Genomic DNA, 24,988 nt, shown 5'->3' with positions numbered 1-24,988 from the left:
TTTGAAAAACCACTGCTATACTCAATGGAGCTAAAGTGGTTTTTATGGAGTGGGGTGGGGTAAAGTGTTAAACATCACTGTCCTTACATGGTTTGCCCCTTCCCTCTTCAACATCTGCTTGCCCTCAGGACACAAGCTCTCCTCTTCCTTCACATGATAACAGACCCAGAGGCAATTGTTCACTAGGTTTCCCTGGGATGTGGTGAGTAGATGTTAAGCTCCTGGGAAGAAGGATATTAGGAAGGCCATTTGGATACGGGCCCAGGCTGCAATCCTGGTCCACCTCCACCAAGAATAAAGTTGACATTTCAAACTCCATTTGAGAGACCTGTATCTATTTCTCAGTTGGTTCAAAAAATAAAAGGAAGAAGAGTCTGAATTATCAGGCCCCTCAAGAGCATCCATCATGATCATGATTGTGGAATGATCGGGAATATAACTAGGAATTCCAAAGTCTGTGACCTCACTCTGGAAGCACAGTCACCCTGCCTTGTCTCAGCCATAATGCTGAAGCCAGATGATATCATCTGTATACACTGAATAATGTTCTTGCTCCTGTGGAACATGCTTTTACCACCAAAGTAATGTAAATGGAGAGAAGATATACGGTCTTCAAGAAATTCAGCCTACATCACTTCTCTGGGTCAATCATCAACAATTGTCCAGACCATGTTGGCTGCCTCAACAGCTTCCTTCCCACCCACAACTAAGCCAAGACCTGGGGCTATTCTTCAGTGCCTTGGGCACCTCTTAACTACCCCCACTCTACCCTCCTTTTCCATCCTTGGGTCTGGAAGCTCTGTTTCTGTTCTGTGTTCTGCCCACCCTACCCAGATGCTGCAGATGGATGCTTCTCTGTCTCAATTTTCAAATGACACCCTGCCTTGAGATCCGTAGTATAGCCAGGCTTGCCTCACCACTGCCCAGCCCCACCCAGCTGTTGAAGTCCCCAACAGCATTCAACACTTCCAGCCCCTCTTTCTCCAGGAAGGAAATCTAGAGAGCGAAAGATTTTCCTTAAGCAGAATTAAAACACACCCCCCTCCACAAAACAGAAAAAGAAAGCAGCAGATGGAGCCCAGGCCAGGTCTCACACTTTATAGCCACCATACTCCTGAGGCACCCATCACAGGCTCTTGTAACTCCTCCTTCACCAAACTAAGAGCCTCTCCTGGCTGCCAATGGGACAAAATGGCACCCATGGGCCAAACACTGCCTGGACACATGTCCTCTGTGGCTCATTGAGTGTTGGATTTTTTTTTTAATTTTGGAGGAAATATATAAAAATTAGGAGATTAGCATAAAATTCAGATTTCTGTTTTTTCATTTAAAATCAGAATGTCTGGCAATACTGCACCCACATTCCTATATGGTAACACTGGGCTAAGCCAGGGTTGCTGTACCCTCTAGATAACATGTGAACCTTGAAGTCTGGCACAGGCCTTGTGATTCCCTGCCATCCTCATTCTTTCACTGCCTTCTTCCACAGAGCATACCTGAATGACCACCCCCTTCTACACATCCTTCTATCCTTGGTAGTTAAGTGTAAGCTCTACTGCCTGCCACTGCTAATTTCCTGAGCTATCCCTGAGCTGAAATTACATGGTATGGTGCTGTTGAGAGAAAGAACATATGTATTCTTTTTCCTCCTCAGCTGGTGATTGCTTCCATTTTCAGTCATGAAGCTGTAATTGTACAGATCATGAACAAATAGCAAATCCCAAAGTGGCCTGACTCACAGAGGGTGAGGAGAGAGATGGTAAAGGGACTCAAAATAAAAAGGCAATCCTCTTAACATTTCTAGTTCCTTAAAAGATCTGGACTAATGAAAGAAAAAGTAGCCATATCCTGTATTGTTACAGGACAGCAATTCCATAATCAGAAGGTACCAAATATAGAATTTTATGGTGCAACTAATTTTTAATTATACATAAAGCAAATAAAAGTATGTTGTTTTTGGAAAGACCTTGTCACCTGGTAGTCCTCTTCATTTAGCAATAAGCTCTACTACAGAGTAGCTTAGAGAATTTTTATGTAACAGGAAACAATCACAGTGCAATAAAAGTGTACAAAGATCTTTTCTTGTCTTGAATTATCTGTTATTTGCATGTACAATGAGCTGGTTGAAGATACTACTATGCCATCCTATGACCTCAGTGTTACAGCAAGAGACACACCCCAGGGTGGCACAAGTGTGGGTATCTTTTGAATTCTTGGTCTTTGCCCACAAGATTAGATTAGTGAGTCAGCATCAAGGTAAATAATATTTTCTTTTCAAAATCCTTCCTTCTCCTTCATACCTCTTTCCTTCTAAGACCAGAACTTAGCTTTTTTCTTTTCTATTTTTAAGTTGAAAACTTTTTTTTTTCTTTTGAGACAGAGTCTTGCTCTGTCACCCAGGCTGGAGTACAATGGCATGATCTCAGTTCACTGCAACCTCCACCTCTCAGGTTCAAGTTTTCCTGCCTCAGCCTCCTGAGTAGCTGGGGTTACAGGCTTGAGCCACCACAGCTGGCTAATTTTTGTATTTTTTTGGTAAAGGCAGGGTTCCACCACGTTGGCCAGGCTGGTCTTCAACTCCTGGCCTCAAGTGATCTGCCCTCCTTGGCATCCCAAAGTGCTGGGATTACAGGCGTGAACCACGGCGCCCAGCCCTAAGACCAGAACTTAAATGGGAAAATAAACTGTATCTGATCCTACTTCTCTTTCTTCTCAGACTTCCCAGGATGAGAATAGATTCTTTAGTCCTTTTCTCCTGGTTCAACATAAAACAGACTGAAAATTGGCCGGGTACGGTGGCTCACGCCTGTAATCCCAGCACTTTGGGAGGCGGAGGCAGGCAGATCACCTGAGGTCGGGAGTTCGAGACCAGCCTGGTCAACATGGGTGAAACCCCATCTCTACTAAAAATACAAAAATTAGTTAGGTGTGGTGGTACATGCCTGTAATCCTGGCTACTCAGGAGGCTGAGGCAGGAGAACACCCAGGAGGCAGAAGTTGGAGTGAGCCAAGATTGTGCCACCACACTCCAGCCTGGGTGACAGACTGATACTCTGTCTCAAAAAAAATAAAAATTAAATATAAAACAGGCTCAAAGTTAAATAAGGGATTTTTTTTTCTTTTTTTGAGACAGGGTCTTGCTGTATTGACCAGGCTAGACTCCAGCTCCTGGGCTCCAACTGATCCTCCCACCTCAGCCTCTTCAGTAGCTAGGATTATAGGTGCACAACACCACAACTGGCTGGTGAAGGGAAATTTTAAATAGTCCACTAGGAATCTTTCAGTTGTGTTTACTTGAGATCTAACCTTTTCTACTGATCCAACTAAAGCAACATGAAGGTAGGACTAAGGCTATATCTACAGTGGAATGAGCCACCGGGATGATGAACAATGATCCCTTTGGAATATGATGTGCAGGTCACAAAGCACTCTCACATCACTTATCACATACAACAGAGCATTCTCTAAACCTTATATACAAATACAGTGTACCTGTATTACAATTTTGGCACTGGACACGATATATCATTACACTGTAAATCCAGCCCTGCCCCGATTATCAGTGTTAATTAAGTTCAGAAAAGGGAAACGTCCCAGCATGCTGTTTATCCTGAGTTAGAGTTGGAGTTGATTATCTTTTCTCATGGACAGAAACAAGTTAAAGTTAAACCAGTGAGAACTATTAAAGCACTTATTTGCTAAATTCCTCTTTCAATGATGTACTTGTTTCTTAGGAAAAAAAAATTTTTAATCTTTACTTCTATTTTCTTACATCATAATAAAAAAATGGCCTAATGACTTTTGCACATATATTTCAGTACCTAGAGAAGCATAATATGTCATTGAGAGCACTGGTTTTAGAGTTAGAATTCTTGAGAATGTCTGCTTCTACTAACTATATCACCTTAAACAAGTCATTTAACCTTTCTGAGTCTTGGTTTCATAGCTAAAAAGTTAAGAAGATAATAATACCAACTTCATACAGTTTCAGGGAGGCTTAATTAAAACAAATAGCAAAAGGCTTAGAAAAAGGCCTAATATATGTAATAGTAAATGCCCAATAGATATTAGGTATTATTTTCAATATTGGTGATTCATGATTATCATAAAATCAATGGTCCTCAAAAGCAATATGTGTGTGCACTTATGTATATAGTATGTACACACTATATAACACTACATACATACTATATATAATACTATATATGTACTATTTTTAAAAAATTTTGGGGAGACAAGGTCTTGCTCTGTTGCCAAGGTTGCAGTACAGTGGTACAATCATGGCTAACTGCAGCCTCAAACTCCTGGGCTCAAGTGGCCTTCCTGTCTCAGCCTCCTGAGTAGCTAAGACTACAGGCACATGCCACAATATCTGGCTAATTTTTAAATTTTTTGTAGAGACAAGATCTCACTATGTTGCCCAGGCTGGTCTTGAATTCTTGGCCTCAGATGATCCTCCCACCTCGGCCTCTCAAAGTGTTGGGATTACAGACATGAGCCACCATGCTTGACCAATTTAAATAATTATTAAGGCAGTTCAGTATGTATTTGTGAGAATAAAATAACACAGAGCTCATTCTAGACCAGGGGTTGACAAACTCAGCCTGAAGGCCAAATCTGGTCCACTGCCTGCTTGCATATAACCTGTGAACTAAAAACAGTTTTTACATTCTTAAACAGCTAAGAGAAAAATCAAAAGAATAATAGTTTGTGACAAGGGAAAATTACAAGAAATTAACATTTCAGTGCCCACAAATAAAGTTTATTGGAAGACAGCTATGCTTATTCATGAACATATTGTCTATAGCAGCCTTCATGCTACAAGGGCAGAGTTAGGTAGCAGAGACAGAGACCACATGAAACACAAAGCCTAAAATATTTATTACTTGGCCCCTTACAGAAAAAGTTTGCCAACTTCTGGTCTAGACTGTTAGCTCTACAATGGTAGAGACAGATGAGGCCTAGCTCAGTGCCTGGGCCCAAAATTGTGTTCAGCTTTTTGATGAATGAATGTGGAATCAACATGAAAAGCCTGAGATGGGGCTCCTCATATGTGGCAAAGATAGTTGTGCTCAAACAACCAAGAGCCTTTTTGAAAACTGAGTAAGAGAGGACTGCCCCAGTCTGTGTGGCCCAGCGAGAGTCTTTGCCATCCTATCATTCTAATGGTGGAATTTGAGGCCACACTGAAGAGAGTAGGGAAAGGGGACATCAAAAGGACAAACTAACAAGAGAATTCTATGTTCATCAAATATATCCATTTTAAGACAATATTAGAATCACAAAAACACAGGAAAATTCATTTGGGAAAAAATTGTATTTTAAAAAATCCTATGGGCTTAGTTCACCTTAAGCTTATTTTTAGATATGGCTGCTTAAAAGGTTTACAAAGTCTTAAGCTGATATATTAAAGTATGATCCGAATCACAGTAAATGTTAGATCTTACTGTACTCTGTGCTAGTTAGACAATATCCAGAGTGTCACATTCAACCTACGGAGCATTATTTTTAAGGTAATTTAGTGACAATCTGGTTTCTAGAGGGGAGCTATCTGCACGGTGATGGGTCTAATCTAGGCACCATTCAAACAAGGCAAGTTGATGGAACTGGAGAATATTTACCATAGAGATGAAACTGCACTGCCCAATCTAAATTAACGTAATTCATATAAAACACTTAGAATACCTGGCACATAGGAGATACTTAATAAATACAAGCTTTGTGGGAGGCTGAGGCGGATGGATCAACTGAGGTCAGGAATTCCAGATCAGCTTGGCCAACATGGTGAAACCCCAGCTCTACTAAAAATACAAAAATTAGCTGGGTATGGTGGCCTGTGCCTGTAATCCCAGCTACTCGGGAGGCTGAGGGAGGAGAATCGTTTGAACCAGGGAGGTGGAGATTGCAGTGAGACAACATGGCACCACTGCACTCCAGCCTGGGCAAAAGAGCAAGACTCCATCTCAAAATAAATACATACATACATACAAGCTTTGATCATCAGCACCATCAGCTGAAGTATTATAATGTAAAAGAAGCTAACTTTATTGTTATACCCTTAGAAGGTATAACCATATCCACAAATGGAAATCAGGTTGCTAAATCAGCTATACATAAATTATTGCAAATGTTAATAGTTTATGGCAAAATTCACTTATAATTTTTTATCAAGTAATTATCACTAAATATTCAGTCCACTTTTCTATTTCTACAGAAGAGACTTTGGCAAACGATTTAACTGCTTCTGTTGCTCTAAAACCAGGGATGCAAAAGACATTTATTGTTCACTGAATACCTATGTGCTCCCTCTTATTTCTAGGCCCTTGCTATTAAGCAGGGTGATGAGCTTAGTTCTAGCCAACAGGCTGTGAGTCAAAGTGATATTTGTCACTCTAGGCCAAAGCATTTCAGAGCTGGTACGTGATCATCCAGTTCCCCTTCCTCTGGTGGGACCACTTGAAAGCCCCATGTTAGGAAAGCAAAGTCACAAAAATCACAGCAGCCTGGATTTCTGAGTCATTGCATATAGGTGAGCTGCCCTGGAGAACAGCCAATAAACACTGACATTTACATGAGCAAGACAGTAACGGAGATGTCACAGTTAATTTGTTACTGCAGCACAGACTACTCTATCCTGACTAATACATAAAGTCTGATATTTTGGTAGTATAGAAAGAAACTTTGTATTAATCTGTGATCAATCATCTTGGGCAGTTTACAAAAATTAGCTGAATAAGCAGGGAAATTTTCCAAACCTTCCTCAGACAACTATCTATGCAACTTTATTATTCCATTTCAAGTGCATTCACACAGTATTACCACATCTACTCCAATTTAAAGATAAATATTTAAAACTAAATCCTCTCTGACACTCACTTATTGAAAAAACTTGAGAAGTAACTAAGACATACATTGAGCAATGTAACTGCTGGCAAACATACTCAGCTAATGTTGTTCTCCCACATAGCTCATTGCCTGCTTTATGACCCTCAGGCTTCATTTTCAGAAGACATGTGGCAGGAATTAGTGCCCCAGGCAAAGCTGGCTTAGTTTCCCTTTGTTAGCAGTCAACAGGTATGCTGTTAACCGGACCAACCAATTTCAGTGGGGCCTTAAACACAGAGACATACTATCTCCTTTGGCTGGCAGTAAAAATATCCAGTAAGATAAGGACTCAAGCCTGTGTCCTTTAATACATTCATGATTTAAAACCACTGGAAACTCTGGAGTCTGGCAGGCAGCAGAGTATAGGCTTCCACAGCCCTGAGTTCAAATCTCAGCTCTTCTACTGACAAGCTATGTGAGTCTCAGACCAAATGACACAGCCTCTTTGAGCCTCAGTTCCTACTCCCTTCACAAAGCATTTTGAGAATTACTGGGATTGATGTAGGTGGAAGTACTCAATATACATTGGATGCTTGCTGCCATAGTACTATGGAATTCTAAAAGTTAATCTGAATTTCTATTAACTTTATGTTTTATTACAAGCAAAACAACATTCTCTTAAAGCAGTGAAAAATGTATCTTTGGCTTTACCTTTAGGTTAGATGCTGTCTCATAACAGTCATGAAGATAAACTCCACTACCGAATTTGATCATCTTCCAATGTGATCAAGCTCTTGTTAGGAAAACATATCTTAAGTTAAATGTCTGCTCATCTTCCAGAGGCAACTGAATTTTTAAAATTCCTAAGAGTTTCCCAGCCAGGCATAGTGGGTGGCTCATGCCTATAATAATCCCAGCAGTTTGGGAGGCCAAAGCAGAAGAACTGCCTGAGCCCAGGAGTTTGAGACCAGCATGGGCAACATGGCAGACCCTGTCTCTAAAAATAAATAAAATAGGATAAATTTTAAAAATAAAAATAAATTAAAATAATTTCCCACCAACCACATTCTGCTGATTTCCAATTCTGATCAAGTTGCCCTGAATACTAAAAATCAATGTCACCACAGGCTAATGATAAAAAATAAAATTCAGACAAATTCCAACATAGAGGCATTCTACAACGTACCTGATTGCTATTCCTCAAAACTCTCAAGATCATCAAAAAACAAGGAAAGTCTGAGAAACTGTCATAGCCAAGGGGAGCCTAAGGAGACACAGTAACTAAATGTCATGTGGTATCCTGGATGGGATCCTGGAACAGAAAAGGGATTTTGGCTAAAAACAAAGGAAATATGAATAACCTAAGGACTTTAGTTAATAATAATATAACAAGATCAGTTCATTAATTATAACAAACATGTCATACTAATTAATGTAAGATGTTAATAATACGGCCGGGAGCAGTGCCTCACGCCTGTAATCCCAGCACTCTGGGAGGCCGAGGCGGGTGGATCATGAGGTCCAGAGATCAAGATCATCCTAGCCAACATGGTGAAACCCGTCTCTACTAAAAATACAAAAATTAGCTGGGCGTGGTAGCACATGCCTGTAGTACCAGCCACTCAGGAGGCTGAGGCAGGAGAATCGCTTGAACCCAGGAGGCAGAGGTTGCAGTGAGCCGAGATCGCACCACTGCACTCCAGCCTGGTGACAAAGCGAGACTCTGTCTCAAAAAAAAATATATATATATATGTTAATAATAGGGTAACAGTATGTCAGTGTGGGAGTATAGGGGAGCACTGTTTCATCTGCTTCATTTCTTTGTAAATTTGAAACAGTTCTAAAAGATAAAGTCTATTAGTTTTTTTTTAAGTCACTACAATGTGATACTTACTTCACATGTATTAAAACGGCCATAATTTAAAAGACAGATAATAAAGTGCTGGTGAGGATGTGGAGAAACAGGAACTTCCATTCATTGCTGGCAGGAATGTAAAATGGTGCAGCTGCTCCAGAAAACGGTTTGGCAGTTCCTCGAAATGCTAAGTGATATGACCCAGCAATTCCACTTCTAGGTATATGCCCAGGAGAAATGAAAATAAATGCCCCTAATAAACCAGTGCACAAAAGTTCACAGCAACAATATTCATAATAGCCCAAAAGAAGAAACAACCCCAATGTCTATGAACTGAAGGATGAATACATAAAATGTGATATGTCCACACAATGGCATATTATGCACACCCATGAAAAGAAGTCTTGATATGTGCTACAACATGAATGAACCTTGACATCATTGTGCTAAGTGAAATAAGCCAGACGCAAAAGGCCACATATTATACGATTCCATTTATTTGAAATTTCAAGAATAGGCAAATATATAGACAGAAAGTAGATTTGGCATTGCCTAGGGTAGGGGCAGCTGGGGAGGAGGTAGTAGAAAATGAGGAAAGTGCTAATGAATACAGGGTAATTAAAATATTGTAAAACTGACTATACAGTTTAAATTGGAGAACTGTATGATATTAAGGAAAGTCTGAGAAACTGTCACAGCCAAGAGTAATAAAACTGTTATTTTAAAAACAATGTCATCTGTGCCAAGAATACTGATGAAACATCATTTAATCCTATTCAAAGTGAAGATTTTGACAACGTGTGGTTGATATGAAACCTTTAATTTCTCTAAGAAGTCCCGCTGCTTGCTTTAGTAATACCCTTAATGCCTCAGGACATAACATACTCAAAAAAAACTGTGCATAAAGAAGTTCTAAATGAATCTTGGTATCCTTTCTAGATTAAATGAGCAACATGCACATCACAAGGTCTTCCTTAAGTGTGCCTGAGATGTGAAATAGCATGCAGACTATTCCCACTGATATTTAATAATACATTAACATGCAAAAATGGGTATCATTGTGTACCCTTTTGTACAATGTTTCAGGATTCAGTTATTTCCTCTGAATTACTAGAAAATTACAATGTTTTGGGTTCTCCCATTATTTATTGTCCTAGTGGTATGAGAAATGCTTATAGTAACCTTGCAGAAATACTTCAATTAAGGCTTAGTCTCCCACAGAACAATATATATCACATAGGGAGAATATAACTTTGTAAAATATTTAGAAAGTTTAATCTTTTATCCTACACATTCCAGATGTACATTAGCAGGAAGTATAAGTTTTCAAACAAAACTACTTTGTTCAAGATGAAAGAGATGGGTATTTTCCCATGTTAATCAACTCTTATTTCAAGAACTCATTTTAATGTTAATATGCTCCATAGTTGAGGGTTAGCCATAAAATACATTTAGACTTTTATAAAAATTGCACATAAATTTCATAGAGGAATTATTTTATATGGTCAGTAACAGAAGAAAATATGAATTGACTGGAAGAGCACTAGATTTGGAGCTAGACTGAAGTCCCATGAGGTCAGGAGTTCGAGATCAGCCTGGCCAACATGGAGAAACCATGTCTCTACTAGAAATACAAAAATTAGCTGGGCATGGTGGCACATGCCTGTAACCCCAGCTACTGGGGAGGATGAAGCAGGAGAATCACTTGAACCCGGGAGGCGAAAGGTTGCATGAGCCAAGATTGTGCCCCTGCACTCCAGCCTGAGCAACAGAGCAAGACTCTGTCTCAAAAAAATTAACCCTGACATTTTTTCAAATGTTGAAATTATAAGACACAGTTATGAGTTTAATTTCTGGCAGTTTCAAATCAGGCAACCTCCAGCAGGCAAGTCATTCTCTAAGTCTTGGCCACTTATCAGTGAAAGGAAGTAAAATCAGAAAGCTTTTTTAAACATCAATAAATGCCTTTCCTCTTTATCTTGTAGTTGACTAGTTACTTTCACATCCACTATCTTGTTTAATTATCAAACCTACAGCTGAAGAGAAGGCCTTCCTTCTCATGGGGTCAGAAACAGAATCACAGACTTTGACTTCTCATCCATGGTTCTGATCATAGGCCAACTGGTTTCAGGTATCTAAACTTTAAATTGCCCTAAGACTCATTTTAATTGACCACTAAACATTCAGAGATTTTCAGATTTCCTTTTTCCACTGATAATAATCTTGAATTTTTTTTTTCTTTTTTTTGAGACGGAGTCTTGCTCTGCCGCCCAGGCTGGAGGTGCAGTGCCGTGATCTCAGCTCACTGCAAGCTCTGCCTCCCGGGTTCACGCCATTCTCCTGCCTCAGTCTCCTGAGTAGCTGGGACTACAGGCACCCACCACCACACCTGGCTAATTATTTGTATTTTTTAGTAGAGACGGGGTTTCACCATGTTAGCCAGGATGGTCTCGATATCCTGACATCGTGATCCGCCCGCCTCGGCCTCCCAAAGTGCTGGGATTACAGGCGTGAGCCACTGCGCCCGGCCAATAATCTTGAATTTAATTTGGCTATTTGAGGATAAGAAAGGGATCAAGCAAATTGCTATTATTGTTGTTTTTCCAAAATCAACTCACTTCCATGACAACTTCTGATGAAAAACATTGGGTTTTGGTGAGCTGTGTTTCACAGATGGCACCTCACTGACCTGATTAACACTTAAAATTCCAATAACTAGGTCACTCTTAGAAACATTTCCTTGACCAAAAGGATGTCCCAGTGATCTTAAACCTGGGGAGAGGGGAAGGAAAAGGGAGACCACCAGGAAAGAATTCAGAGTGCTCTCCAGGAAAAGACAGCAGGAGTCTTTGAGAGGTTTTGGTTTATTTACAAAGATTATAAATACTAACTTGATATCAACCTAGAGATTCTACTTGTCTAAACCTTTCCCCCTCTTTTATTCATTCCAAGCAGCCCTTGGTCCAAGGTGTAATTAACAAGACCGATCCTTCCACACACATTTACCAGTGTCTTAAACTCAATTCCAAATTCTATTTTGGCAGTACTGCTAAAATCTCTTATTTCTTAGTTCTCAAAAAAATTGAAGGAGCTTTTGTCATTTTTTTAATATAAACATCTTCTTTCTTGAAACTGGATCTATAAACAATTTAATGTATTGTGTTCCTCAATAATAGAGTAAATCTGATTTCTGCTAATATTTTGGGTCAATGACACCCCAAAACCTTTTGCTTTTTATCATGAAGAAGCCCCTCAGACACCTTCTACCTTACTAATGTCTCCATCCAATTTACTATCAAGAAAAGACAGTTTCTCTTTTTTTTTTGTGGTCAGCTTGGATCTTTTGAAGGAGGCATGTCTGTGTGCAGTGAGTTATCACCCAGATATTCTTGTAGGTTTTTTTTTCTTTTTTTTTTTGAGGCAGGGTTTCACTTTGTCACCCAGGCTAAAGTGCAGTGGCACAATCTCAGGTCACTGCAGCCTCAATCTCCTGGGCTCAAAATGATCCTCCCACCTCAGCCTAAGTAACTGGGACTACAGGCACGCGCCACCATGCCCAGATAATTTTTTTTATAGAGACGACGTTTTGCCATGTTGCCCAGGCTGGTGTTGAACTCTTGAGCTCAAGAGATCCACCTGCCTCAGCCTCCCAAAGTGCTGGGATTACAGGCGTGAGCCACCATGCCCAGCCAGTCTCGTAGTTTTATAGCTGTGAATTGCTCACAAAAGTCAATCATAAAATTTAGTTTATCGTAAAGTCTGAAGTCCCTTCACCACTGGACTTTATGAACAAAGCTATGTCTAACTCTGCTAGGAAATATTTTCTGATGAAACAAGTGTTTTAAGTAAGAAAAAAACTCTCCCAATCATCTAACTCCTCATCCTTTCTGTGCCCACAATATTACTATAATAAAAAGCAACGTGCCTTTACAGAAGCCATGCTACATATGTCTCACCAAAAACGGCACATAGGCACTTTCAGACACAGTGCTAAAAAGAAATGAGATGATCAAAGTTGAACAGCCTCACATCTCATGTGACCTTACATGTCAGCAAAGTTTCCAGGAATCAAAATTGTATAACCATTTTATAACCAATAAACCCGTATGCAGCACAAATATCTCTTTCTCCCCGACGTTCATCATCAGCCAGAGTAAAATGTTAATTTGGAACTGGATAACGTGACAAGCTTTTGAATGTTGAGAGAATAAGGGCCAGAGGTGGCCTCAGCCTCAACACTTTGGGAGGCCGAGGCGGGCGAGTCACTTGAGGTCAGGAGTTGGCGACCAGCCTGGCCAACATGGTGAAACCCCGACTCTACTAAAAATACAAAAATTAGCCCGGTGAAGCCAGAAGCTGCGGCCCTGCCTTTCATATCCAGAGAAGAGGCCCTGGGAACACAGAACCACTCAGGGGAAGGTAAAGCAGAACCAGGAAATGGAAAGAGAGCTCAGGCAGCAAGGGAGGGAAGCACGCTCTCAGCTGGGTTCCATTTTGAGACTCCCAGGAGAGTAAGTTCTCTATGTAATTAGGTTCATCAAGAGGAAGGAGAGGAGCACATTTTCTCACAGGTCAAAGCTGGGGCCTATGGGGTGGGGGGGGGCGGGCCTTTAAATTATTTGTCTTTGACCTGGGGCCTTTCCTAAGGTATCCACAACCACCTCCAATTAGTCCACAGGGACTTCACAACTCCCCAGTCTTAAAAATTGGGGGAGAATGTGTTCACACCTGGATTCTTCCTGGGGGTTTATGGCCATAGTTCAAAGGCCTAAGATTAGAGTCATGATCCATAGATATTCCAGGAGCTTCCAGCAGTGGATCCTGACACCCCAGGGAAAGAAATCCTTATACCTGGTCACTCCAGAGTTCTTAGGCTCCTACACAAGGCGAGCTTCCCAGTTTCCCATTGCCAACTCCACAGACACGCCCTGGATGACCACCAACTCACTCCCCAACCACAGCTCCACCCCAAAAGAGGGTGGGAGCAGATCAGAAGTGGCTTTAATGGTGTACCCAGAGAAAAAGCTGCTGTCCCTTTCTCTAGGAATGCTTCAAGAGAAAAGGAGATAAAGACTAAGTGGAATGAAAAAAAAAAAAAAAAAACCGGAACGATTTACCACTGTTGTTTTGGTTTTTTTAAATGTGGCTCAAAGAATGTTGGTGGTTCCACCAGCTGAAACCTGTGGCTATTCTAAGCATCTGTTAGAGTTACCTCAGAAAGAGCTTTGCATTTTTGTTAAGATATTTGATTAAGTTATTTGAGCGCTCAGTGTATAAAGTCAGATAGGCCTGGGGTCAAATCTCAGCTCAGCCACTTGTAAACTGTGTGACCTCAGATAAATGCTTTTATCTATCTCTCTAAGCCTCAATTTTCTCATCTAGAAAATGAGGGTAGGCCAGGTGCAGTGGTTCATGCCTGTAATCTCAGGGCTTCGGGAAGCTGAGGTGGGAGGATTGCTTGAGGCTAAAAGTTTGAGATCAGCCTAGACAACATAGCAAGACCTTATCACTATAAAAAAATTTTTTTTAATAAGCCGGGCACGTTGGTCCACACCTGGGAGGCTGAGGCGGGAGGACTGCTTGAGCCCAGGAGTTCAAGGTTACAGTGAGTTATGACTGTGCCATTCCACTCCAGATTGGGTGACAGACTGAAACCCTGTTTTTAAAAAATAAAAATTAAAAATAAATAATTGTTGCACCTATCTCACAAGATGGTTTATAAAGATGAAATGATATATTACTTGTATTTACTATAGTGCCTGGTTCATGGAAGATATTCTGTAATACTAGTTACTAATATTACTATTATAAGAAAGATATTTGTCATTTTACAAAGGGCCATGGTAAATTCTAGGATTTAATATTTGGACATTTAAGTGTATGAGACATTAACTTCAACATACTACCTGATTTTGCATCTGCCTAATCAATTTTCACTAACGTCATCATGAAAAACATATATATATATAAAATATATAAAACCAGGCCAACCCTTCCCTTCCCCCCTGCTAGCCATTTCTCAAGCTCATTTGTTCTGTCTCTCCTCTCAACTGCTCTCTCTCCCCTTGACATTTTTAATGGACCATTGTTGCCTGTGGAAATATGAAGATGGTGGTCAACCACAGTGTGCAAGTCAATGGCAAGGATGTGGCATCCAACAGCTCCCTCATCGCTGTGTGCAGCTTAATGGAAAGGCTGTGTTTTGATTTGCAAAATGGCTATGATTTGCAAAATGCAACATCTGTTCCAAGTAAACAAATATTCCAAACCACCTCTTGAACTGGAAGTTTGGATTCAGCAGCACTGCTTTCTGTCTTGTTTTTCCAGGTAGAATCTGATCACAATTGTCTCTCTCTCAGCCTTACCTCACCCCCATGTTCTTGGGTCATAAACACCACCCTTTGGTGCCACCCTCCTGGCCTACCCTCACTGCACCTGGCCTACCCTCTCCAAAGCCATTGCTCACCACCTCCTGGTAGTGTAGAATATATCTAGGAAATAGACTCTCAGTCCCAAGGACTTTGGGCCAACCCATTTGTGTGTGCCTCTGACAAGCTAAGCTACCATGACCTTTCCAGACTTCAACTCCCCAGTGTGAAGATTCCTAGGACCCCAGCCTCACTCCCTCCTCACTGTGTACACTCAACCTTGAACTGGCCAGCAGCCTTGTGTTTCACCTCTTCCGATGACACACACATTCTCTCATCGACCACCAAATTTCCCCTTTAGATTGGTTTCTGAGGGCTTTCAGTCCACAGAACATCTTGAACTGGAGTGTCTTGCTACCAACTCAAATTAATCTTGGGAGGCTGAGCATGGTGGCTCAGGCCTGTAATCCTAACACATTGGGAGGCTGAGGCAGGCCAATGAATTCAAGACCAGCCTGGGAAAAATAGTGAGACCCCATCTCTAAACACAAAAAAATACAAAATTAGCCATGCATGGTGGCACGTGCCTGTGGTCACAGCTACTTGGGAGGCTGAGGTAGGAAGGATCACTTGAGCCCAGGGAGGTCAAGGGTGCAGTGAGCAGTGATCATGCCACTGCACTCCAGCCTGGGCGACAGACTGGGACCCTGTCTCAAAAAATAAATAAATAAAAATAATCGTGGGGCCAACAACCTCAAAAAGTAATAGTTAATGAAAAGAGCTTGGGTCTAGTAATGAGGAAATTTGAACAGAGCTTCTGGCTATCCCACTAACTAGCTTAGTTAAGAATATCTGAGTCCCTCCTCTATACAATTAGGGGATAGTCTGGATAAAGCGCTACCATATAGCTCTAAGATCCTAAATGCCCACCCTCCCCATGGCAAAATGCACTTTTTATTTATTTATTTATTTATTTATTTATTCATTCATGTAATAACTATTGAGTGTCTGATACTGCAAAGCAATGTGCCAGGTATTGTGAGGGGTTAAAGATCATCCTTCAGAGAGCTTATCATCTAGAACGGGAAATAAGACAATTACATCACTAACTATAAGAAACAGAGACAATGTCACAATTCGAGGTACTTTTTTTTTTTTCAGATGCAGTCTTGCACTGTCGCCCAGGCTGGAGTACAGTGGCAACGATCTTGGCTCACTGCAAGCTCCGCCTCCCGGGTTCATGCGATTCTCCTGCCTCAGCCTCCCAAGTAGCTGGGACTACAGGCGCCCACCACCATGCCCACCTGGCTAATTTTTTGTATTTTTAGTAGAGATGGGGTTTCACCGTGTTAGCCAGGATGGTCTCAATCTCCTGACCTTGTGATCCACCCACCTCGGCCTCCCAAAGTCCTGGGATTACAGGCGTAAGCCACCGCACCCAGCCAATTGGAGGTACTTTTAAGATAAAAAGAACATTATAAACCCATTACTAACACCCCAACCCTGAAATTCATTTTCAACATGTCTTTCCTTCTCTGCATTTAGTCTTTCACCACATGCTTCTTCCTTTACATTTCTTAATTCTGTGCCCTCTTTTCTCCACTTTGAGTCACAGGCTTAATCCAGGGCCTGGACCAACTGACCCCTGTTTTTACGCCTGTCTCCCGTAATCCCCCTAAGTAATCTGTGATCTGTTATCAAAATATGAGGAATCAGAAATGGACTTGGCTGCTGTCTTGATACAGCTCTAACATGGCCTTCCCCATATTATAGAACACACATGAAATCCCTTTACAAAACTATCCATACTGCACTTCCTTCCCCCACTCCCTCCCACAAACAGGGGCTGAGAATATACTTTGTGCTTAGTGCTGGGTGGAATGTTTAAGTCATAGGCTTTAACCTCCAAGAGCTTACACAACCTGTCAACTTCCTGATCGGGAAGTTGGGAGGTGCTAAAATACTCAGGATACTATATACAATGGGGATACTAACAGCACAAACAACAGTAGTAAGTGCTATAGGGTTCAGAAGAGGGAGAGCTACTTCATGCTAAGGCAATCAAGGAAGGCTTCCAAAAAGAGGTCACACCTGAGCTACACCTTGCAGCATGACCAGGACTTCAATACGGAAAAAGGGAGGCAAACAGGCATTTTGGGCAAACGGCCCAAGTGACTGAGGGAAGGAAGGAGGGCGGTTTCAGGACCAGCAAATTGTTAGGTGGGGCTTCAGTGAAAGGGCACTTTTTGAAAGGAGTTTATGAGGTACTAGGAAGCTTAGTAAGAGAAACAACTAATTTTCTGCTTAAGCCAGACTTCATGGTATAAGTAGAAGAGAGGAAGTTTAATAATGGAGGCAAAGAAGAGTATCTGCAGGGAGTGGTAAAAAGACCCCAGAAAATGAGAAAACCTGGATCCCAGGCCTAGCTTTGCCAATGAGGGGCTTGGGTGGCCACAGCAAGTCATCTAACCTCGCTGGTCTCAGTTTTCTCATTTGTAAACCGAAGCAGCTGAACTGGCTGACCTCAAAGGTCTCTACAGCCAAAACTAGACCAACTGTATATTATTTCTGCCATTAAAACATTTATCATGGGAGGAATGAAGGGGGGCAGGATACCTGTATTCCCTTTCCATATAGGTTTCTCTTCCTGAACTTAAAATTTCCTCTTCCTAAACTTACTACCTCTCTCTCTCTATATATATGCCTCCACATTACAAATTTAACACTTTACTATAGAATTTCATTACATAATTCAACTTAAAGGAAAGCTGATTACAAAGGTGGTGGGGGGTGTAAAAGTACTTGCTTCAAGTTCAGTGTGTGCCCCCTGTCCTGAAATTTTGCTTCTGGCTCACAGGTTCTTCAAGAAATTTATGCAGCACAGCTGAAGCCTCATACAAGTGTATCCAACACCGTGGCTGGAGGGAAAAATATCACGGTATAAGCCATAAAATGTGACATAGTAAGTAAGTAAAGGAGGAAAAGTGAGAATTCTGTTACTCATCTAAACGACCGCTTCCTTTTAATAGTACCAAATGAAGACCGAAATACAGTAATAATTGAAAAGTTAGGGAGAAATCTTAAATTTTTTTAAGTCTCCAACTTGAAAATGCAGCTGAAACACGGAAAGTTTTTTGGCAGTGAAATTCGCTGAAAACTGACATTTTTATGCCGCATCCAGAGGTCCCTATGCTCCAGGAAAGGTACCAAAAACAGAAAGCACGGATGGGATTTCACTACAGCCCTATTGATCCTATGCACCAAAAGGCCAAAGGCAAATAAACCAGTCCCAGAATTAAAACAAAACAGGCTGGTTCAGAAAGCCTCACCGGCAGCCACCCAAAGTTGAAAGCAGAAAACTTAATGAAATACCTTATTTCATTGCATGGAATCACAATTCAGTTAACAGGCTTATTGTTTAAGCAGTGTAAATACGCGATTTAACACCTGCGGGCACTGCCTGCCGGGACTGGGCAGAAGCGTGCCCAGAGGACGGCGGGCGCCACACTGCACAGCCAGGAGACGAGACGAGACGCGAGCGAGGGGACCAGGAGAGACTGCCCCCGAGCCGCCGCGCGCCCCCAAAGGAGTAACGCTTCGCTTTCCATCTGTCTGTCCAGCCTTCCTTTTGGGCCCTATCCCCACCCCCGCGTACCTGCCGCCACCGCTGTCCTGCCTTCGAGAGCGCAGCTCCCACTGGAGATTGAAGTAACTGCAGGTCCACTCTGCGGCTACCTCTCCGCGCCCGCGTAGCCGCTGCGCTCGCGCCACTGCGCATGCTCGGCCGGCACCCGGGCCCGCAAACTCTGAATCCACTTGCCACGTTTTGCCTGCGGCTCCCAGGGGAGGGAAAGGGAAGCCCAGAACCTGGGTTTAGGCTAAGGGTGAAAGAGGAGTTGCAGGCGCTGGGAGCGTGGATGGGGAGAGGTGCACGGGCGCTGCGGCAACGTTATCTCTACCGCCCACAGTTACCCAAGTCTAAAGATGACCACCTACACCCTGGGAATGAGTTTAGCACAGCAGTTCTCAAACTTGAGCGTGGATCAGAATCACCTGGAGAGCTTTTTAAATCACAGAACCCAAACCCAGAAACTGAGTTTCCGATTCAGTTAGGTCTGGAGAGTAGCGCCAGCGTGGATCAGAACTTGAGCGTGGATCAGAATCACCTGGAGAGCTTTTTAAATCACAGATCCCAAACCCGGAAACTGAGTTTCCGATTCAGTTAGGTCTGGAGCGTAGCGCGACAGTTCCCATTTCTAACATGTTCTCAGCGAAAACTGGTGCTACTAGTCTGGGTACCACACTTTGGGACCTGCTGGTCAAAAGGAAAGGTATACGTTATTAAAGGAAGACCTGTTTCTCTCCCCTACTCTTTTTTTTTTTTCCGTTTGTTTCACGGATTGCTTCCTTTTCCTTTAACAGCCACACCTGATTAAAATAAATATATAACTAAAGCCCACACTTAAACAAAAGTGGGATATTTTCTCTCGCATGTGAGTCAGGTAAATGGAATGCTGCCTCAAGAGTTCTCACATACTTTGCCTGAAGCATAATCCGTAGTTGTGGTCTGTCCAACTCAGTCCAGAGAACAGAACAAGGTTTTGCTGCCCCTTTAACTCAAAGTCCCACGTGCCCCTTCTGCGCCTAACACAATATCCAATACAGAATAGGCACCCAACCAACCCTGAGATGGTAACAACAGAAAAAAAAAAGAGGGAAGTTGAAATTATTTTAAGAACTCAAACAAATTGGACGAGCAATGAACTATGCAAGTAGGTGGGCCATGGAGAGGGAAGATAAGGAATTTTTCCCACCTGCCACCTAGAGAATCAGGTGAATTTAGTATTCTTATCTGATTTTTCCCACCTGCCACCTAGAGAATCTGGTAAATTTAGTATCCTTATCTGATACTTATTTATCTAGATATGCAAGGGGAGTTAAGTAAGTTCTCACAAAATAAAGCAAAATATTTCTTTAAAAGGTAAACATACATCTAACATATGACCCAGCCATTTCATTCCTAGATGTTATCCAAGAGAAATTAAAACATATGCTTACACAAAAACTTGAACAGGAATGCTCATAGCAGCTGTTTTTCACAAAAGCCCCAAACCAGAAGGAACCCAACTGTCCATCAACATGTAAATGAAAAAACAAATTGTGGTATATTTATACAATGCAATACTACTCAACAATAAAAAAGAAGAAATACTCTCACACAGGACTCAATATGGATAACTCTCAAAATTGGTATGCTGAGTTGAAGAAGCTAGAGACAAAACATATTGTATAATCCCACTTATATGAAGTACAAACTAACCTATAATGACAAAACCCAGATTAGTAATTGCCTGGAGCCAGGAGTGGAGGGAAGGATAAACTGCAAATTAGCAGAAAAAATATTTTTGGAGGGGGACGATGGAAATTTTCTCTGTTTTGATGGTAGTGACAAGTTCACAGGTGTATACAACTGTCATCGCTAAGTTGTACACTTTAAACGTGAAAAATGTGTGTAAATTATTCACCAATAAGTTTGATAAGAAAACACTTTTTCATGAAATACTCTTATGATCTGTTTTTTTTTCGTGGTAATATTGACCAGGGCAAGTTCATGAGGAAACATAGATTCTAAATATGGTATAACCTGATTTGGGAAAGGTAAAATAAAAAGTCATCCTCTGTAAATGAAGCTAAAAATAATCCATATAAAATGTCTGTAACAACCCTCTGTAAAAGCAGCCAACCCTAAGATATGATTTGTAAATATACCATTGATAAAACTGTTTCCCAAAATTGTTTCCAAGTGTAAAATAATAACTAGAGTATATCATTAGAAATGCACAACCAGGGCCCAGCGCAGTAGCTCACGCCTGTAATCCCAGCACGTTGGGAGGCCAAAGTGGGCAGATCACCTAAGGTTAGGAGTTCAAGACCAGCCTGAGCAACATGATGAAACCCTGTCTCTTCTAAAAATACAAAAATTAGCCGGGCGTGGTGGCAAGCGCCTGTAATCCCAGCTACTCAGGTGGTTGAGGCAGGAGAATCTCTTGAACCCAGGAGGCAGAGGTTGCAGTGAGCCAAGATCAAGCCACTGCACTCTAACCTGGGCGACAGAGCGAGACTCTGTGTCAGAAAAAAAAAAAAAAAGAAATGCACAACCAGCGTGTAATAATTATATAAAGAAAATTGTTACCTGCTTAACTGATTGTATCACTAGCAATGAGAAATAAGGTATTCAAACTGTGTTTCCAGGAGCCCTGGGTTTCATGGAGAGAAAAATACACAGGGCTCTGGATCAAGGACCCTAACCCAGACTGCTTACATATTGTAGTATCTTGTGAAATCTTATTTGATAAAAGGGTTTCACTGATAATTTTTTTTTTGAGACTGAGTCTCGCTCTGTTGCCCCGGCTGGAGTTCAGTGGCACGACCTCAGCTCACTGCAACCTCCACCTCCCAGGTTCAAGAGATGCTCCTACCTCAGCCTCCTGAGTAGCTGGGATTACAGGTGCACACCACCACACCTAGTTAATTTTTTTAATTTTAGTAGAGACAGAGTTTCTCCATGTTGGCCAGTCTGGTCTCAAACTGCAGACCTCAGGTGATCCACCCTCCTCGGCCTCTCACAGTGCTGAGATTATAGGTGTGAGCCACCGCACCCAGCCATCATTGATAATTAAAAGAGCAATCGTTTGAAAACAATTGAAGTAATAGTATCAGGTCGTAAGAATTCACAAAGAGATGGTATACTTGGTGGACCTAAGTATTCCGGTAATCAAAAGTGTACACTGTTCTTTGGCTTGCAGAGCAATGAGAAAAAATATATACAAAGATTTTTAAACTAGTTAAAAATGTACACTGTAGTTATAGTAACCATATGTTTCAATTTTTCTAGAATAGTCAATTTAAATATTTGTTTATCACATAAATTATATCTAATCATGTATTCCAACTGTTGGTTGAAAAAAATAACATCTTTTAAGCTGGGGGTTGTTTTTCAAAATAATATAAAAAATCACGAACTAAAAATAAAACGAGGATAAAACAGGGCATGGTGGCACACACATGTAATGCCAGCATTTTGGGAGGCCAAGGTGGAAAGGGCACTAGAGCTCAGGAGTTCAAGACCAGCCTAGACAACATGGAAAAAACCCATCTCTAAAAAAAAAACAAAACTAAAATTAGCCAGATGTGGTGGCATGTGCCTGTGGTTCCAGCTTCTCTGGAGTTTGAGATGGGAGGATCTCTTGAGTCCAGGAGTCTGAGGCTACAGTGAGCCATGTTCACTACACTGGATTCCAGCCTGGGCAACAGAGCAAGACCCTATCCAAAAAAAAAAAATTGAGCTGCTACTGGGTAGTCACCATTTTAAACACTTCACCGTATTTACTCATTGAATATCCATGCCAACCCTATGAAATTATCCTCAATTTACAGGTGAGAAAACTGAAGTACAAAATGTTATTTTTCCCATGATAACACAACTAAAGACTAAATAACTAATTACAACTACATTTTTAAAATATATTTTATATAAAGACAATCTTTGCTAATTTCACAGTTTCCAAGGATCCATCTGAATTATTAATTTATTTTTCCAGGCTCATTGATACTAAGAGGGCTACCATAAAAGCAGAGCTCTAGTGATTACTGCCATCATCATCTTCATTATCATTGCTAATATTTATTCCATGTCTTCTATGTACTAGTTACTGTGCCAAGAAGTTCACATTGTTTATTTCATTTAATATTCATGAAGACAAAAGTGCAGATTGAATAATAATAGGTAACAAAGACAGCGAATGGCGGAACCAGGATTTCAACTCAAGAGTGAATGGCGGGCCGGGCGCGGTGGCTTATCCCAGCACTTTGGGAGGCTGAGACAGGTGGATCACTTGAGGTCAGGAGTTCAAGAACAGCCTGACCAACATGGTGAAACCTCATCTCTACCAAAAAATACAAAAATTAGCTGGGTGTGGTGGCATGTGCCTGTAGTCCCAGCTACTTGAGAGATTGAGGCAGGAGAATCGCTTGAAGCAGGGAGGCAGAGGTTGCAGTGAGCTGAGATCACATCACTGCACTTCAGCCTGGGTGACAGAGTGAGATCTTGACTCAAAAAAAAAAAAAAAAAAGCTAATGGAAGAACCAGGATTCAACTCCAGTTTTCTACTATTTACAATACTGGTCCCTGCAAAGTTATAATATATCCTGTATTCTAAGGGAAAAATATTGGCATTCTGGATTATAACCGAGTCTCTGTGAATGTGGCTAATGTTAGTTCATTCCCCAGAGCCTGATGGTTTCTAACATGCTTATAACCACAACACCCCACTGCAACCCAGCCCTGATCAGCATCCCGAAATCAGCTACTATATAGGCACCAATTTTACAATCAATTTTAGAAAAGTAGGTGCATTCTGAATGATACCAGCAAGTGTGATGTGACCATATTTATTTCATTTGGCTGTTTTTTTTTTTTCCAGAACAAAGAGAGTAGAGAAAAAAACATGTGTGAGAAAGACTAAGATTCAATATTCAGTCTGTGGCCATACCACCCCGAACACTCTCGATCTCGTGTGATCTCGGAAGCCAAGCAGGGTCAGACCTGGTTAGTACTTGGATGGGAGATTCAGTATTCATTTCAACTCTGAATTTATGATAAATCATTTAGAAGAGAAAACAATAATATGAGAAATAAGTCCAAAAAAACAGGGCAAAACTTCTCTCTCTCTCATGCATACACACACACACACACACACACAAAATTTAACACACACACCATTTTGATCTAACACAGATAAGATCAAAATAGCCAACAAAGCACACACACCTAAACCCACCTACCACCTAAAATCTCATGAAATGATAAAGGGGATAATTTTATTTGTTTATTTTAATCATTATTTATTTTTGAGACACAGGGTCTCACTTTGTCACCCAGGCTGGAGTGCAGTAGCAGAAACATGGTTCACTGCCTCGACCTCTGGGGCTCAATTGATCTTCCTGCCTCAGCCTCCTGAGTAGCTGAAACTACAGGCATGCACCACCACACTCAGCTAATTTTTGTATTTTTTTGTACAGACAGGGTTTCACCGTGTTGCCCTGTCTGGTCTGGAACTCCTGAGCTCCAGCGATCTGCCTGCCTCGGCCTCCCAAATTGCTGGGATTACAGGCATGAGCCACAGGGCCCAGCCAGGAAATACTTTCAAAAAGTAAAGGCCGGGTGCAGTGGCTCACACCTATAATCCCAGCGCTTTGGGAGACCGAGGCAGGCAGATCACCTGAGGTTGGGAGTTCAAGGCCAACCTGACCAAAATGGAGAAACCCCATCTCTACTAAAAATACAAAATTAGCCTGGCGTGGTGGCACATGCCTGTAATCCCAGCTACTCAGGAGGCTGAGGCAGGACAATTGCTTGAACCCAGGAGGTGGAGGTTGCATTGAGCCAAGATCGTGCCATTGCACTCCAGCCTGGGCAACAAGAGCAAAACTCCGTCTCCAAAAAAAAAAAAAAAAAAAGTAAAAGAAGGCTGGGTGTGGTGGTTCATGCCTGTAATCCCAGCACTTTGGGAGGCCAAGGCGGGTGGATCAACCTAAGCTCAGGAGTTCAAGAGCAGCCTGGTCAACATGGTGAAATCCTAGAAACAAAAAAAATTGCCATCGACAAACCAGAAATGTTGAGAAAAGACAGAATGCAGATAGCTTAAATCTCAGAAAAACCAAATGGAAGGAAAATTCAGCTCAAATCATATGGAGGAATCTGCTAAAGGCAAAAGTAGTAGTAGTTGGGGAGAGGGTGTACAAACTTACAGTTAACAGATCAAGAAGTAGGGAGGAGGGTACTGAGACATTGGTCGGGGGAGTAATTAGAATAAGAGATTTAGAGTAGCTAGGCTGGTCAACCACTTTCTTCTCTCCAACTGGTTCTAAATTGTGGCCC

General features: G+C 41.5%; 1 protein-coding gene across 9 annotated transcripts in view; it reads right to left on the bottom strand.

The window, feature by feature from the left end:
* Nucleotides 1-24,988, bottom strand: part of PLS1 (plastin 1) — a 134,449-nt gene that overhangs the window by 98,015 nt on the left and 11,446 nt on the right. The window contains exons 1-2 of one of the 9 annotated variants that reach the window (XM_063704278.1): nt 18,704-18,829; nt 17,851-17,966 (exon numbers count right to left, since the gene is read on the bottom strand). The exons of 2 other annotated variants lie outside the window; for them this stretch is intronic. The gene's annotated coding sequence lies outside the window, so the exon portion shown is untranslated. Of the gene's footprint in view, nt 1-17,850; nt 17,967-18,703; nt 19,217-24,988 lie in introns of those variants that run through there. 6 more of the 9 variants (XM_019024808.4, XM_004037785.5, XM_055383154.2 and 3 more) reach the window with 6 other exon arrangements.

The sequence above is a fragment of the Gorilla gorilla genome, chromosome 2 (assembly GCF_029281585.2).
Source record: "Gorilla gorilla gorilla isolate KB3781 chromosome 2, NHGRI_mGorGor1-v2.1_pri, whole genome shotgun sequence".
Taxonomy (NCBI): domain Eukaryota; kingdom Metazoa; phylum Chordata; class Mammalia; order Primates; family Hominidae; genus Gorilla; species Gorilla gorilla.
This window is presented reverse-complemented; position numbering and strand designations above follow the sequence as displayed.